The sequence below is a fragment of the Pungitius pungitius genome, chromosome 1 (assembly GCF_949316345.1).
Source record: "Pungitius pungitius chromosome 1, fPunPun2.1, whole genome shotgun sequence".
Lineage (NCBI taxonomy): Eukaryota > Metazoa > Chordata > Actinopteri > Perciformes > Gasterosteidae > Pungitius > Pungitius pungitius.
The window spans coordinates 9682741-9700443 of record NC_084900.1 but is presented as its reverse complement, the minus strand read 5'-3'; the positions used below and the strand labels follow the sequence as shown (position 1 = coordinate 9700443).

The window sequence follows — 17703 nt, the reverse complement described above, 5'->3', positions numbered from 1 at the left end:
ATATGGTGTGTGTTTCTGTGGGGTCTTATCTTATATATAAAAAAGAAGCAATATGCAAGATATAACATGGATCATTTTTCAATCACGTACACTGGTTTTACAGTCCTTCCCATTCAAGGTGTTATAAAGCAGGAGAACAAAGGCCAAGACTGAAGCAGTTTCCAGGTGCTTTATGAGGAAAAGATAAGGTGACATTTGCCTTTTGCTATTTTTTTTTACCTCACCAAGAAGCCGCGGCTCTCAACTCAGATCTTTTCTGCAGACATTTTTTGTCTGCCCGGGCCCTCTTAGGTATGCAAGCAATAAAAGCGAAATGTTTCCACTTTTCTGGATGTGATATGAAGAGAGGAGACTCTCTCTCTCTCTCTCTCTCTCTCCAATGCCTGGGGCATTGTAAAACACGTGTCACGTTTGTCTCTTCATTTCTTTACCTCTGTTGTAAGCTGCACAACGCCAGCCCCTTTTCACAAGGAGAGGACGCTGTAAGGTTCCCCATCCAGAAACGTCCCAACACAGTTTGTGTTTTCTTTTTTTCTTTTCTTTTTCTTTTCTTTTTTTCTTGATAACCACATGCACTCAGGTTTAAACCCCAAAAAGAGTTCTCCATCACCCACTATGACCGCGTCGGTACCAGCGCGCGTGCGTGCCTTGATGTTCACATTCATCCATGTGTCTCTTGCTCTCTCCGTGTGGATCGGTGTGTACGTCAGTGCAGTGATGAGGCAGTGATTTCCACTCTGAAAATGTTCTTCACATTTCTGTCGCCCTGTCAGCACTTCCGTCACTCGACTGGACATTTCTTTCTTTCGGCCCCCGGCAACACTTTCTTCCTTCGTTCCTTCCGCCTCTCCGCTCCTTCGACGCCAGCTCCTCGAACACCCTGCCATTGCCACTCGGGGTGCTCGTAGAACGCCGTGCATCAGGTCTAGAGTCATTTCAGAGTGTCGCACAGCTGTTTATTCCCCCGTGTTTTAGTGAGATGTACAGCTGGTGATATATAAAGCAGAGAGATATACAGCCAGCCTCCCGCTCACACACACTGTCCCTTAGGTGTACAGTGAGCTCTCTGGCAAAGTCACGCAGGTGTGAAATAGTGACCTTCATTCATCAACCAGCGGCAGCAGAACTACATCGTCAGCACGATACGTCACGTCTCAGCGGGGCAGATGTTTAATGCATTAGAGTGGATTTATTGCATTGCGACATCTATATTCTAACAAATGTGAGTTAATTTGGTGTTAAAAACGTTCCGCGGCAACGTGTGAACTTTCCTCCTCCGCGGTAATCGCCGCTGTCATGATTCAGGCGCGACATTGCTGGCCTCAGCGCTTCTCCAACCGCTCCGGGCTTTTCTTCACTCTTTGTCCCTCGTTTGCTCTTTACTTCACCTCCCGCTTGAATGTGTATTCTTCTCCTTTAAGGGCGGGGAGGCAAAGAGGAAGCGCATAAGGCGGGGAGGTAAAAGCTTTTGGCCGGTAGTTTTAAAATCAAACACTCGCTGTCGATTCCCCTTCTATTCTCTTACTTTTTAATAATGAATGAATGCATCTGAGTCTCCTGAGGCCTTTTTATAGGGCACCCTTAAGACAGAATCCTTCCAAAACCTCCTCCAATTTTAAGTGGATTAAGTCTGCAGAATTACTGCCTAATGCTGCCATCAGTGCAAGTGGAGCAAAGTGGGACACTGTGTGTGAAGAATGTGTTTGTTTGTTCATAGATAAACACATACGTCAACATTTGGTAGCTACTAATGTCTCCTTAATTAATACTTAAGCGCTTATTAGGTTGCAAAACTAGCCATGTGTTCTTTTTTCACTGATTCCACAGCGCTCACGGAGAAATACGTTTCTGAATGTGTACTACTTTGAGAAAGCACATCACTAATCATGTTAGAGTAGTGATACAAAATTACACTTGTTACTATCTGTTAATCTAATGTCCTAATAAGGACTTCAGATTCAATTACATTGTACCATAGTTATTTGTTCTCAATTCATCAATCTTAAGTTTTAACACTTTTCTCAATGTGATTAACTATGTATACCTTCTTTGATAAACAGAAAGATCATTGAACCATATGATCATGGGCATTGAAATACCACAATAATGTAAACCCAGCTTCTCTGCTCGTGGTAGAATATCAGATCTTAGGACCAAAGGGGAAGTTGTTTTGCCCTCCGGCAAGTTGCTCCTTTACTGAATGGTGGAAGCCCGGGCCTCCAACGGGTTCCCCTGGAGAGGACATCACATAAATCATAGCGAGAGGTTTTCATCTTGCTCCTCCAGAGCCACAGGGAATTTATGGACAAGTGGAAGAGAGGCAACGACCGGCTGCTGATGCCTCAAACCCAGAGACGAACCGCATGCTTCTCTCAGCAGTCAGCGGCCATCAACACGGAGCGAGGCTTTCTGATTGGCCTGTTGGCGACATACCGTATCCCTCTGCATGTCCCACAGCCCAAGACAAGACCTTCGCTTTGCTCTCCCTGAAGCGACACAATGGGTTATCCTGCTTGTGACTGGTGTGAACAACATTTGAAGATAAAGAATTCCTGAATGTAAGGATTTATTTCAGAAATAAAACAGACGAGTATGGATCTTGAACAGAAGGAGACTCCGCCAGCCTTTATTGGTGGTCGGCTGAGGTTTAACCCTGATGATCTGTAACAAAATGCCTTCTAAGCGGCTGCTTCTATTCAATTAGTCCTGTTGTATGAGAATATACATCAGTTTGCCAGATAATCCTCTGGGATTTGAACCGCTAACCTCAGCATTGTCAGCGCCATGCTTCTTGGGCTGAGCAGCAGGCTGCCAGCCGGGGGCCTTATAAATTATTCCATCCAATACTTCATCTATCTCAACGCATCAAACTCAAACTCTCTCACATCTCAACCTGCTGCAATATTTCAGTTTTCTGAAGATGATTTGTGGAGAAAGGGTTCGATGCTAACACAATAACAGTGGCCGAGGGCTGCACTGCGACATCGCCAAAGGGCTAAAGATGAATGAATAAATGAAACAAATTAAACAAACAAAATAATAAGGCAGAGGGAGAGATGCCAGCAGTGAGGAAAAAAATATATATAGATTGCTACCAATGCCCGAAAATCTTGATTATTCTGCTCCATCTCTTTCTTTATGTTGCTTCTTTCTGCTGCCAGGCCGAGGTGATACCCTCCAAAGAATGATGGGGGGGAATAGATCCCCGTCTTTCTGCAGGCAGAATACCCAACCCTGAGAATTTACAATTGCTGTTACATACTGTATGGGCCTGTAGCTCCCAGGACACGAACACCCCCTCGCACCTAACCAAAGGTTTTCTTTGATGACTTTGACGGCGAGAAAGAAGACAAAACAGCCCTTAATAGACGGACAAGGACGGAGTCCTCTCTAGTTGGTTGTCTTTGTATAGAGGATGGAGGTCGGGGCAGGGGGGCTTCCTCCGTCCTCTCTTCCAACACAATACGATGAAGTCCATCTGCCTTGTTTTCCACCTCCTCTCATGTTCCACCTGCCTCTTCCTCGCTCCATCCTGAGGCACAGCAGAGCAGACCGCTGCTATCCTGGGGGGGTCGGGATGAGGGGAGAATCAAATCAGCCGGGGTCGTTCGCTCTCTTTGAACCTTTCCATCCTCTAGGACAATCCAATACATGCTAAGACAAAGGCCACCACGAGCAGCATACTAGGTGCATGAGGACTTTTAACGAGTGAAAGAGTTGGCCTGTAAAATGGCTGTTCGAGATCTTGAATAAGTGCTGTGTTTTTGTTTTGCATTGGTTTGGATCGGAATAGACGGGGGGAGGGTCTTTGGAGACAGGGTTTGGAACACCGTTCTCCTGGCTTGCTCGTGATTGTTTGAAGCTCTGTGGATAGTGGAGTTTTACTCAAAGATGGAAATCAACAAGTCAGTAAATATACAAAGAATATTCCCCAAGGATGTAAAAACGGTATCTCTGTTCATATTAGAGAAACATCTGGACATTAACACCCCCCCCCCCCCCCCCCATTTCACCACAGACCTACAATATCCTTTGGTGGAGGATTTTCAAATGGCTGACTGCTTAAGTTGGTTTAATGCACTGCTGAAATTTGGAAGAGGTTATTTAAAATGTGTCCAGAAGTGAGGCTGACATGTTTTACAAGACAAAAAGAAGATTTGAGGAGAACCTCGATGAAGGGTGGGAAAGGGAGTTATTGTGTGAAATAGGGCGAGGTAGCACTTATAGTGTAGTGTAGGATGGAGTTATTTGCAAATCTTCCCTCCTGTGGGATACAGTCAGCTTTTATAATTGTTTCAGGTTTTAAAAGTTTTGAATACTGAGTCCAACTGAAGTGTAACTGTTGCATCACTGGATTGCATTAAAGCCTGAATCAACCCTACAACATTTTGACATTATTACAACATAATAAAAAAAGGCAGAGTAACCGAGCTTTAGATCCTGAGGTAAGTAGGTGCTGCAGAGTGGGCAGGTGAGAGTGATTAAGCTGATGAGGTGGGTGTAGCGGACAGGTGCACTAAATCAGCCAATCAGGTGAGCGAGTGGATGAGAGCAGAGCTGTGACATCTACTTTTGTTGCCCAAAACTAACAAAGTACTTTTATAGCCTAAAGTCACCGAGTCCTTTCATAGCCCAATGTAACCAACTATTTTTGTTGTCCAAACCCGGCGACGTACCTTTGTTGTCTAAATGCAACCAATAGCTTTTGTTCCTCCGATTTTAATAGCGTGACAGCTGTGCCTGGCTACGGTTGCTGAGCAAATGTATCTCACTGCACTCATTATTATTATTATTATTATACTATATTATGCTTGTTTTTCAGACACTTGACATTTAAATCCAGTAAACTGAATTGAGAGATTCTTCTCGTTAAAAATTTGAGTGTAACTGTGTTAAAATAATCTCCGCAAATATTGATGATGACTAATTGGAGATATTATTTGCATAATTTACTTATTGTGGAAGCAAGCAATGGGTAATGCGATTTGATGACTGAGCCCGAGAACACTGCCAGATTATGATATTGATTGCATTTTAAGGATTTCAATTGAGAAGCAGCAGTGTAGTTAATGAGAGACACACAAAGTAAAAGAACCAACGTCGGATGGACGGAAGGATGGAGGTTGAAGGAGTGCATAATTTAGATTGACAACGCGAGAAAGGGGGGAAGTGAGGCGGGGGGGGGGAGGGGGTCGTGATGGAAACCATCCACCACTTCCTGTATCTTCCTGTCAGGGAGCGCATCAAAAGCTGCCGGCATTTTTGCCTTTTCACTAGATTCTGATTGAAGGAATTAGCAAGAGCTCAGTTCCGGCTATTTATAGCTTGTGAGCCAGAGAGATGGAAAGAAAAAAGGGCGCGTGCGTATCGCTGCATGCATGGGTGAGTGGGTTCTAACTGTGGATGCATGTGCGTGCACGTCACATGATCCTAATAATCTCAGCGGTGTGTTCGCACCCGTTTCGTCCAAGTGGGTCATCGCTTCGATCGACTGTCCTGTCTGTCCCCCATCGTCCTCTCTATTCCTCTCGCTCGGCTCATATTATTTCTATTCTGTTCTCACCCAATGTTCCATCGCATTTGACTTATTTCATCCCTTCCTTTTCTTTGAGCGTGCCTCCCCCCCCCTGCCTCCCGCCTGAAACTCTAACAGCTTTCCAGTCGTCATCGCCATATGCTTTGGATGAGCAATGAAGGCAGAAATAGGATTTAGCTGTGGACAGCCCATTTAAATGATCGGTTTAGCCTCAGGAGAGTGAATTGACTTTACAACAGTAATTAAATAATAAGCTCTCCGGCTTTGACTATCCATGTTCTTTTGGCTTTGCTTCTGTAGCGGTTTACAGCACAATCTGGGATATCATCTGGTTTAACTCTGATATTGATCAAGTACATCTAATGGGATTTGATGAAGTCTGATCTGAGCCCTCTCCCATCGGTTAAGCAACTTTAGAAAAAATACGCTCAGGTGGGGCAGCGGTTCCGTGCCACAGGAGGCTCTGTTCCAAACACACTATTTATAGTGCTTCTACACGTACATTACGGTGTCTTGGTTTCCTGCCAACCTAGCGACTGTAAAATAAGACAACGCAGTCATTTTTTGTGAGCGGTGTAGATCCTTTATGTCACACACATGTGGTTTCCCTGCATGCGTGACATGTAGGCTCATTAGTATGGTAACTAGCCCATTGGTTGAGAACTGCTTTCCCAAAAGTGCACCATGTTTGTCTATCCAGCCAATCCGAGCAGACCGGTCTCTGCTCAGAGGGTTTTGTTAAACAGATCAAATGTCTCCTATAAATTGCGTTTTTGAAGCTGCTGAAATAATTAAATTAAATTAATAACGTCTTTTCACTTCATATTACAACAAAGACACTTAGTTGTTATTTCGTAACATACAGTATGTTAAACTAGCTAACTCACCAATTATCTGTGCTTCAGGTTAAACATTAAGTAGGCTTCCGCCTTATAACGCAGCATTATTTCATTAAAATATGCTTCAGTAATCGTTTTTTTTTAGCACACTCTTAGCTCACTGTGCTCCAGCAATCACCATAAACAGGATTCAGCTCTGTCATGTAAAGTAGAGCGGGAAAATGGACAGTCATAAATTGTCCTCGGCACCTAGTGTGTTCGCCTTTTAATAATTAATCCTTCAGTTTATTGATACGGTTCACATGCCGAACTGCTGAGTCGGCCCTTGCAGGCCAGCCTGGTCAGCTATGCCGGTATCATGTTCCTGATCCTGACCAACAGCTTTTTGAAATTACAATAGAGATACTTTTTATATATTATAGTATAAAAAAAAGGGCACTGCAGTATTGCCGGATTGTATGAACACAGGGAAATTGATATTTTATGTTTAAATACCATTTTTCTTTTCTTATTTGAAAGACTCCATTTTAAGATTCACTTGGAGAAAGAAGAAAATCAAATTATTTTGCAAGTCCACGAAGGATTACAGCACTGAAAGGATCATATACATCTTTTGCCTCTTTTCAAGGAAATATGGTAGTATTATGAAAAAAAGACAATATAGGAAGGTCATAGAGCAACCAGCAACCTATGGAGCGCAACGCAAAAGGCCAGATTCAGCTGTTTGTGGATAAATAACGGCTCCAGATACCCCCAAGGCCCAGGTACTGATGGTGCAGATGTATGCGAAGTCATACAGGCAAACCCTCATCAGTACATGCACTGCACACACTTTATGTCACACACAAAAACAAGACTCACCCTTTTTGGCGCAGGGACACATACGCATGCACATGAACTGCTTATTCTGCATTACAAGTTATATTGCCTTTTGTCACTCTCCCATCCGCCTCACACATACACACTCCATCTCTTTCAATACAGCTCAAAGGGCCATCTCTTTAGGGCTTCTGAAGCCGAGGAGGCCGGTGGCAGTGAATGCAAATTACCCCTTCTTCACGCACACACTGACACAACTCCCTTTGCCAGGCCCCGCTGCCTCCCATAGCACTGAATAGTAAGGGCAGGGGGAATGAAATAGAAAAGGGAGAAATTAAAAGAAAAGTGAGGGACATGAATAGACAGAGAGAGCAGGAGGTTATCCAGAGGTAAGGCCTCCTCCTCTGGTGGAACACGTCTGCCGATATGTTCTCAAAGGAGAGAAGTCGATGCAATGTTGCCACGCAATTTATCACTGGCAAGAGGAGCTGCCGGGTTCGAGCTGACGGCGACTATTAATGGCCACATGTTCAGAATAATCCATGGAGTCGTGATTTCATCGTCTGTGCAGTTCCAACACCTGGGTCAGTGGAGTGAGCACAGACACTCCATGTAGCGCACATGTATGCACATGTGCTGATGTACACACAGCGGGGTGTGGGAATGATATTAAACAAGATAGGGAATGATCATCTTGTGATTGTTGGATAGATTCAATGTGTTTACTTAAAAGCATCCTTTGGCAACACTTTCTACTTTTCACTCAAAAATATTCCTAATGCTTTATTACAATAATAAAACACAAGGTAAAGCATTTTATAATAGCAAAATTTGGTTGTGATTGGTTTTTATGATTCATTTTATTCTTTTATAATGCATCATAATTAATGTCATTATAATATGTTCTATGTGGTAATTCTTTTTTTTTCCTTTATCTAAATGGTTCTGCGGTGTAGGGTCAACAGTAGAGTACAGTCACTAAGCAAGAACCTACTACCATCGAGTATCAGTCAGTCAGGCAATCTAAGGTTCATTTGGCCGTTCTTGTGAGGCATAAAAGGCAAAAAAACAGCAGCTGATGTCAGCTCAGATTTCAGAACCACGGACAGCAGCAGAAGAGCCAGCCATGACACCGCAGCGCTCGGCCTCTCCCACTGCGTCCATGTAGTCCTTCACTATACAACCACCCACTTCTTAAGGAAATCCTATGAAAACCATGGTTAAACTACTCAGATTAGCTAAATAGCACCGCCTTAAATTTGCCTTTGCACATTACACTTCTAGGCCGAGAGAGACGATCAACTTCCCTTACTTTACTTAATTTCTTACCTTTGGTAGATACACAGCAGTATTAGATTTAATCTCTCACAAATAGTAGATTTACACATCCTTTGACAAGGTGTGATACAACTTAAATATTAATTCTCACTTAACTTTCAGCCAAAACTACAAATTAGTGAATAAATAAATGAAAACCTGAATAAAAAAAAGTTGTAGTCAAATGTTAACTCAACATCAGATTCAAAATGAGTATGTGTAAAGATGTTTTTTGCCACTCCACTTATATGTGTCAAATGAGTATGCCTAAATGTGTGTGTAACATAAGACGTTAAAGTATCCTGTTAACAAACTAATAAGGAAAACAGATTTAGTATCTAAACTAAAGCAATAATTGAACAGTTCAGTTTAAAAGCTTTAACATGTGTCTGTCCGGGTTCTACAGAGATATGAGCAATTTTCCAATGAGGAACTATATTAAAAGCTGTATTCTTAATCAAGGTGTTTTTTCTATTGGACTTTGCAATCGGCGGCACACAGGGCTGCCCCCCACCCCCCACTGGGTTTTACAGTAAGTGCTCCAGGTTTAGTCTGGAGGTGACACAACAGAATACCCTGTTGCTGTTTTAGACTGGAGTCGCTCGGGGGGGAAACAGGAAGGATTGAAAAAGAGATGTCAATTAAACTGTCCAAAGGCATTAAAATAACATGTTTTCGGTTATATACCGTAGTCAGCTCTGCCTTATTTCCCAGGAGTCTCCTTGATTTTTGCATTCAGATTTAACAGGATTTCAATACCATTTTAGAAGACCTTAGTGGGACAAATTGACATAAATAGGAATCTCCCATGATTTCAGACTCAATGATTGCGGACATAATTCAGAGTGGACCTCTCATCTAATAGAATATGCACAGCTGGCACTTAAGGACAAGGACAATGTACGAGCCAGAAGAAGACACAAACAAAGTGAAAACGGCCATGTGTATGCATCTTCGTGTCCCTCCTGGGCCTTTGACCTAAATTAGTCTCCGTTCTCCATCTTGGCCCTGCCTCAGTGTTCCACTCTGTCAGCATTAGGAGCTCGGCCTCATCCCCTCTCTGGTTAGTAATGTCCCAGTGCCACGGCCCGCGGTGGAATGAGCTCTTACAAGGCCGGCCTGTGAGGAGGAGATGGATTTGGATGGAGGCAGGGGGGAAAGATGGCAAAGGGTCAGCCCCAAACAAGCTCTGTGCTTCAACTCTTTGTGTCCATGGTCTCAGTCCAGCCCTCACAACACATTCAGCTCTTCATACACACATGCTGATACTGCCGTTTCCACTCCCCGTGCACACTGGGAGCTTAAAGGGGGTCTCAAGTGGCATTTATGGTTCATTTTAGGACATTTAGCCTACAGTTTGTAAACGTGAGCTGCCGAGTGCAAAACCCCCCACATTTATGAGGTCTAAAAAGGTTGTAAAGCTACAAACAGGCTACTCAGACATGGAACTGGCGGCACCACAGTTTGCCATTCTATACAGTGCGCACAAACACAATGATTGTTCTTTTTACGTAATTATACACCAACACTATCATATTGTTAATATTGTATTCCTCTTCTGCCTAAATGCTGCTCACTGAGAAAAGACAGGCGAGGAGGAGGGGGGGGGGGAGCAGAGAAGACCTGTGTGTTACATGTAACAGAAGCTGCCTTGGTGTGAAAGCAGCGAGAGGACTTCAAAGGCCACATGGACAGATAAACAGTGAAGTGATCTCCGATCATGCTGGGAGGGACACGCACAGATCACCAACAAGCCTTTGTTTGGGCACAGAAATAGCCCAGGGGTTGAATGACTCCTCAAACACCCAAACGCTGATTGGTTCCTTTTTTTATGTCTTTTATGGACAACCCCCCCCCCCCCCCCGCAACATACCGCAGGGATTACCTCAGAGATGAAATACTACATGAAATGGCAACGGGGCAGCTGAACCTGTCTGCGTTTGATTACGTAACCTTCCGCCGTATTTTTTTTCCTGTTCCCCTTTACCTCCTCCTCTTTCCACATATGTCAAGACAACGTAAACACCCTTCCCTCCTCAAAGGTCATCCCAATGAAGAGCACACGCAGCTCTTCTGACAAAACCGCAAATGTCAAAATGGTAAATATCACCTCTGGAACAGAAGGAATGAATAGAATAGAAACTTTTGACTCGGATCATTTTTCATCCAAGAAGCCAGTAGTTAAACTAAGAATGAAGCTTTGTCTGTCATCACTCCGTTAACGTTAAGTTAGTGTAAATGCCATTCAAAATGAATCACTTAAGTGAGAAACAATTAAAAAAATCGACCCGTCATACACACTAGACTTCTACCAGACCAAGTGTTTGAATCAAAGTGCTGATAGCAGGCGTTTTTTTCATTCAAAGTTATGCGGGTCTAACACTCGGGCTTCAACATGACATCTATTTTCACAGCATTCATGGAGGCAACGAGCAGGCTGGATAGAGGTCGGAGAGGTTGTTGGTTCTGATCGTTTTAAATGGCCGGGTTGTCTTGCACTGATCCTGTAGTGCACAGTGCATGGCTGCATCGCAATCAGAATCTAAACTCTAAAGCACACATTTATAGTCATAGTGTATGCATGAACGCATGAGGAGATAGGTCCACGTGTGTGTGTGTGTGTGTGTGTGTGTGTGTGTGGCTGCATAGGGAGCAAATGGCTTTAACCTTCATGCCTACTCGATCACCACCACCCCGTAAACGTCACTACATCTGCCTCCCCGTCAGTCTTCACATGTTTGCCTCTCGTTCTCGCTGTCATCTCCCAGCCTCCGCTTCCTAACTTTTTCCTCCTTACCTCCCGTGTTGTTCTTTCTCCCTTTGTTTTCCCTGACTTCTAGCTGCTGCTGCTTAAATAACGGTAGCATTTTTAATCATATTTGGTCTTTCTCTCTTTTACTTTGTTGCCTGTTTTTTTCCTCAAATGTTATTGGAAACATATTTTAGTGTGCTGTTTAGCTGTAAAATGGCAACGCTTTGTGGCCAAGCCGCCACGTTGTAAACCGTACAGCTAAAATCATTCACCGCCCGTCCAGCCAGAGCGAACTTTGTCATCAATAGTGACAGAATGTGGATTGAACGTGATCCGCACAGTTGGAGTGGAGTCTAGGAGCAGCGACGGCTGCATTTGAGACGCATCCGGTCTGATTGGTCGTCGTTGGAATCTCGCAGATGCCATTAGGAGCTCTAGACGTAGGGACAGGAACTAACAGTTTATCCTTCTCACATACAGCTGTCAGAATAAAGTTCTGACGGTTTAAGAACATATGAGAAAAAGTTGTTTTTCCCCAAGTTCCCAGCTGTGCGTTTAAACTCTTTCACTTGCTATTCCTCTGCTTCCCTCACTTCCATCCCACACATTTTCCCAACCTTTATACCTGTACAAATAACCTTTCCATTACCTACACAGCTTTCCTCTCCCTCTCTGTCTCGTACGATCACATTATTTTGAAAAACGTGTATGTCAGCATAAACCCACGTCTTTGTCCTCTCCATCTTTCTCCTTTCTATTTTTTTTCAATTTCATTTTCTCACCCATCAGCCAGGTCTAAACATTTTTTTTTCTTTTCGTGTCTCAGTCTTGAGGCTTGAGGATGAGGCACCATGGGAATGAAAATAGAAAGGGAGTTGGGAAAATGGCAGACAAAAAAAGGAAGTGAGGGAATGGAAACGAGAGAAGGGGTGTTAAAAAGATGAATTTATTCTTGTTGGGAGGGAGTGAGGGGGAGAGGCTCATGGGTGAATCGAGGTGGCAGCAGCACGTGTACCAAGACAATTCAGATTTAGTCAGCCACACAGGGTGAGAAGATCTGAGTCTCGCGGCGCAGTGCCTGTCAGAGACAGACAGCTGTCAAATCCTCTGTGTTGAGTCTAGAAGAAATCGGTGTGTACAGTACATCAACTCCAGCCCACAGAGTCCTTCAGATGCTCCATCAGAGCCCAACAAATACCAAATGAACATGGCCCCGAGTGGACCAACGCTGGGTCTAACACGGAGCATATGAGGAACCCTGGGTGGACAGGTTTTAATAAAATAGACCCATGTGAGTATAGTTGGTAATTGTGAGTTATTTAGCTGTTTCGTAGTAGATAATCCAACAGCTAATAATAAATGTCAATGCTTAATTAAACGCCTGTTCTATAGTTTATGAGTGATACTCATACTGCCCGGGTACATTGCAGTGGTTTTAGGTCTCATATTTGCTACTCCTTTATGTTTGAAGAACCCGTGTGAAAATCACATTATCAAGCTAATCAAGCTTAAATTAATGAAAAGGTTTTGTATTGAATATCTCTAGTCTAGTTATTTGCTCTTTATTGCTGGAATTGGAAATGTTCCCTTTTGAAGTACTGGTTTTGCCTTTTAAAGACTTTCAAATGACAGTACAGCGACATGTTTAATTGATCCTTTTTTGTGTTCATACTGACTACTACTAAAAGGTAGAAGTAGAGCAAAGCACGCCAAAGCCTGCTCAACCACTGCAATTATTTTCTTTATTCTTCCCTTTTAAACCTACGCCACCATGACTGCATAATGTGTCTTTGAAGTTTTTTTCTTCAAATTTGTCATTTGACATTGAAGTTGCTGAAAAGGCTATTATTCAGCCAATGCTGCTACAGGCGAGGTAACTGTGTATTGATTGTGATGGACAAGACGAGAAGGAGAGCGGCACACTCCTCATACAAAGTACTCAGACTGCAAAGGAATACAAAGGACCTTCTGTCATTAGGGAAATGCACAGAGGGCACAAGCTGGGATCTCCAGCTGTAAATTGATTCATTCTACAGCTCTATAACGTGAGAGATGAAGCCAGTCATGCGCTGCTTTTTAGTGCGTCGTGCTCGCTAGGGTTTCCACATTCTGCATTCTGTAACAACGTCTGATAAACAGCCAGGCAAATCACAACATTTAATTGGAGGGAACTGAAGTGAGAGTAAATGATACGAGAGCAGCGGATTGTGACGGGGTGACTAATGACGACTATACGAGTCCCTTTGGAGGGTTTCTGAAGGGTGAGGCGGAGAGCACCGCCCGGCCAGCGGGCCCACGCCGCCGCCGCCCCTTTCAACCGCCGTCCAGGTGAGAACGGACCTCGCCGGGGTTTGTAGTGTAGTCACAGGTTACCAGCCGGGCGGGAGATTGGCATATTGTCCAAACATCGAACAGCCGTTATCCCTGTTACTCATAGTCAGCCTCTTCTCTCTCTCTCTCTCTTTCTCTCTCTCTCACACACACACAGACAACACCTACACACACACCACATCTCATTGAGTTATTCGCTGCATTTTGGCTGCCGTGTTTTCGCTCTAGGACAATGTCCCCATCTTCTCACTCTCACTCACTTGGACACACACACACACACACACTCGCGCGCCCCGTGTACAAGCGTCCATCATTCATGGCCGAGGCTCACTCACAAGCTGTCAGGCTCTGTTCCATTTCCTCGTCCATCACGTCGGACTGGCACACGTTGCCTAAACGAGCTACTCAACACCTACTTACTCGTGTGCCTGCACACACACACACACACACACACACACACACACACACACACACACACGCTCGCGTCCATAAACAAAGTAACGATCGTCTTTCTTTGTGCGGGCTACTGTCTGCCTCAAATCACACGGCGGTACCAGATGATTGGTATTGAAGTGCTTCCGTAGATGTTAAAAAAGGTGTAAATACTGTACATTGTACCGTGCCGTGATCTCCGAGTCCAAGATAGATAGTGAAAAGACCTGCATGATAGTTTCAGATCAATCTCAATTTATTGAGATTGAGAACATTAATAAACTGCAGCAGTTGCAGCGCGTCAACCACCCTGTGCCCCCCCCCCCCCCACACTGCTGACACCAAAGGTATTATTTTCATTTTAAGTCATTCTGAACACAAAATGATAATAAGGAAATGAATAAAACTAAACTTTAGTTGATGCCTTCACAGGGGAGAGAACTTTCAATCAAATGTTATTACTATGGTTACTAACTTGGTTTCCAGTCCAGAATAACATGAATGACCCTCGATCAACTATACGGTGCTTAAATAGTTAGTGTGGTTGTTTTTTGAACTTGTGTTAGTCAATCTGTAGTATTATATATTATATGGTCTAATACTAGACTAACACTCTATTTCTATTAAGACATTTATAGAAATACATGTTTTAGTTCCAGCTTGTTATTGGCTGCATTATGGTGCACTTGACACCGAAACATAAAAATATTCCTATTTCGTTCTGCACACATTTTGAAACCCACCTGTTTATTATACCAATGACAGGTGTATTCTATCAGTATTCAAACCAATTTCACTGTAGCTCAGACGCATCTTGGTCTACTTCCACCCTTTCAGTCTGGAGGAACCATTGTACAGAGTTTTCATTGTAACAATGACTTTTTTTAACCTTTATATAAAATAACATCTCTTTGCAAAGAGCATTTTCTGCAACCTAAAAGCACAAAATCAAACATTTATTTGTAACGATGTACATGTAAGGGCTATATACAGTTTTCCAAACTACGATCAAAGTGACCCTGCTAGAAGCAGAAGAATAGTTCATTAAAGTAAATATGTTCTTTACGTTGTAAATTTAACCTTAATCCAATAAAAATGCCACTGTCTATGACAGAAAGAAAGGGCATCATCTAAAATAATAAGAAGAGAAAGTTTGTGAAAAATGTATTGTAAATGCTTACTTCTTAGTACAGAGGATCTTTTTTTTGGAATACAGGTACTTTTGGATAAAGGTTTTCATCTTAAATCCATACTCAATAAAAACAGATTCATTATCCCACAAAAGGAAATTCATCCATGTCCAAACACAGCATGCAGACGCTTCATTTTTGTTGCATTTTTTTTTCAATTTGTCATACATTATAAAAAAAAAACACTCTGATTGAGCAACCAGTTGAGACGCAGAACTCCTTGTTCTGGATGAACATTGACTGTGCACCTGGGTACACAGCAGTTAGTGGGAGAAAATCCCGTCCGTCTTTCCTTGGCTCCACAAATGCAGCTCACAAGGCACATAATCACAAAAACAACAAGTATTGGTTATTTGGTTTCTCTGTTGTCTGTCGTTTTTGTCTGATCCCACGCCTACGAGTGTGCGTCTCCACACACCTGGATGTCTGCTCTGCGTGCGCACAGTGGAGGTGTGAGGGCGGCGACGTGCGCGCGTGCATCTGTGTGTGTGTGTGTGGCCTTCGGGAGAAGTGGAGCCAAAGTGAAGCCTTATATAACCGGCTTAAAAGTGAGCTGCGGTCGGACGGCAACAGAGCGAGGAGAGAGCAGGAGGCGGTGCGGTCCCACAGAGAGGACCATGAGCACCTTAAGGTGCAAAATGCTCTCGGGCAGCCTCTGTTACGCACGTAGCCCAGCTGATCGGTTACAACATCTGGGGTAAAAAAAACATGTCCTTTTTTATGTCTATTCTGGGTGCGTTATAATTGTTTTTGTTGTTATTTGTGTCATCTAAAGAATGGTGTGTGTGTGTGTTCGCGCGCGCGTGTGTGTGTGTGTGTGGGCACGTCAGCAAGCGGTTCAATTGCACACGTCTTCCTCAGCAACTTTGATTGGGAAAAGTAAAATGTCAAGAAAAACAGGTTGTTTTTTTCCTTGCCTGCTTGATTCACACTGCTCTGTTCCTCGTCCACACTTTGAAGGGGGGGGGGGGGGGGGGGAAGATGTCAATCAAGCTCAGTTTTTACTCTTTTTCTCAGTGTGTTGCCAGGCCGGTAATGGTTGCTTGATTTCTGCCATCCCCGTTTTGTCATTTTCCTCCCTTATGACGGACATCTGACTATTTGAACCCCTTCATCACTTGACGACCCTTTCAGTGAGTAGTTCGGACATTGCGATGTGTGTGACGCAGGTGTTGTAGAAATCGTATGTCATCAGGGGGTTATTTAGCTAAAAAAAAATGCTTTGCTGCATTATCTCAAAAGAGAAACAACAAGAAAAATCAAGAAAGACGAGAAAAAATCGAAACCCAAGGTCCACTTACTGGCTTTGTGATGCATTCAGCTGCATCTCACCTCCCTCAGTGGAATGATTGCGCTCGGTTCGTTATCGCTCCCGGTCCAGGAAGAGTCAGCAAGCTGAGAAAAACAACTGTTTCCAAGGACAAGAACGAGTTCACACATTCAACAGTTCAACCAGATTTTTCAGTTGGTACATGCTACTGAAGAACACCGTGAACTTCAGCTCTGCAGGCTTATACCAAGAAATACCAAAAAACATACCAAAAAAACAATATTTATGTGTTAGTGCTCTCAAACGATTAAGGGAAAATGTTTTAACATGTTCACTTCTTCACTTCACCTGTGAGGATTAAAGTGTTTTTCTTGGCATCAATAGTCTGGAATAAATAACCACCATTGGTTTGGATAATCTTGAGTGAATGAAATACTTGCCAGACTAAAGCACTGTGTAAAGTCTGATAATGTTTTTGAATTTAACAACATTCCTGTGAAATGATCAGACTTTCTGAGAAGTTGAAGTTAGTTTGGATTTGTTATTATCAATGTAGGCTTCCACTTGTGCCTTACCGTGGTTATGTTCTTCATGCAATCAATTACATCGTAGTTGTACTTTGTGTATTTTGGTACTCAATGTAAAAAAAAAAAAAAAGGTGTGCTATTTATTTTGAAATGCTGGATCCAGTCTACTGGACCTTTATGTATTTTTCTATTTTCTGTGAGGTCTGCATATGAATGAAGTGTACTGTACAATAAAAATGACAACGGCAAGGATGACAAAACAAGACGAGCATCCAAGCTGATTTTGTATTTTTACTCCAAGAGAACGAGAAGCAGGAGGAGTCACACCAGTGGTTTATCAAAAAATAAATGGATGGAAAGCAGAGAGGAGGAGGGTATTTTTCTCCCCCCCCCCCCTATCTGTCTCTGTGTCTGTCATGTCTTCTCCACTCTTTTCATTTAACAAAAACAGCCAGTGGGCCGATGGAGATCAAATTACACTCACCTTTTTACCTGCACTCCTCTGCTCAATTAGCTGCATGCTAACTTGTCATTTCAAATTGACACGCTGCTGTTGTGCTATGTAATTATTCACCCGCCTGTATCTCTGATACAACCACTAAATAATGACAAACACACACAAAAGCACCTGTGTTGTATCTGCCACATGTTTAACATGCCGTTTCCCATTGCAGGGTCATCGTGTGTTCG

The 17703-nt window shown here is 43.2% G+C and overlaps 1 protein-coding gene across 2 annotated transcripts in view; it reads left to right on the top strand.

Annotated features, from left to right (window-relative positions):
* The window catches only part of nlgn2a (neuroligin 2a), a 140572-nt gene that overhangs the window by 53025 nt on the left and 69844 nt on the right, over positions 1-17703 (top strand). The window lies entirely within an intron of this gene.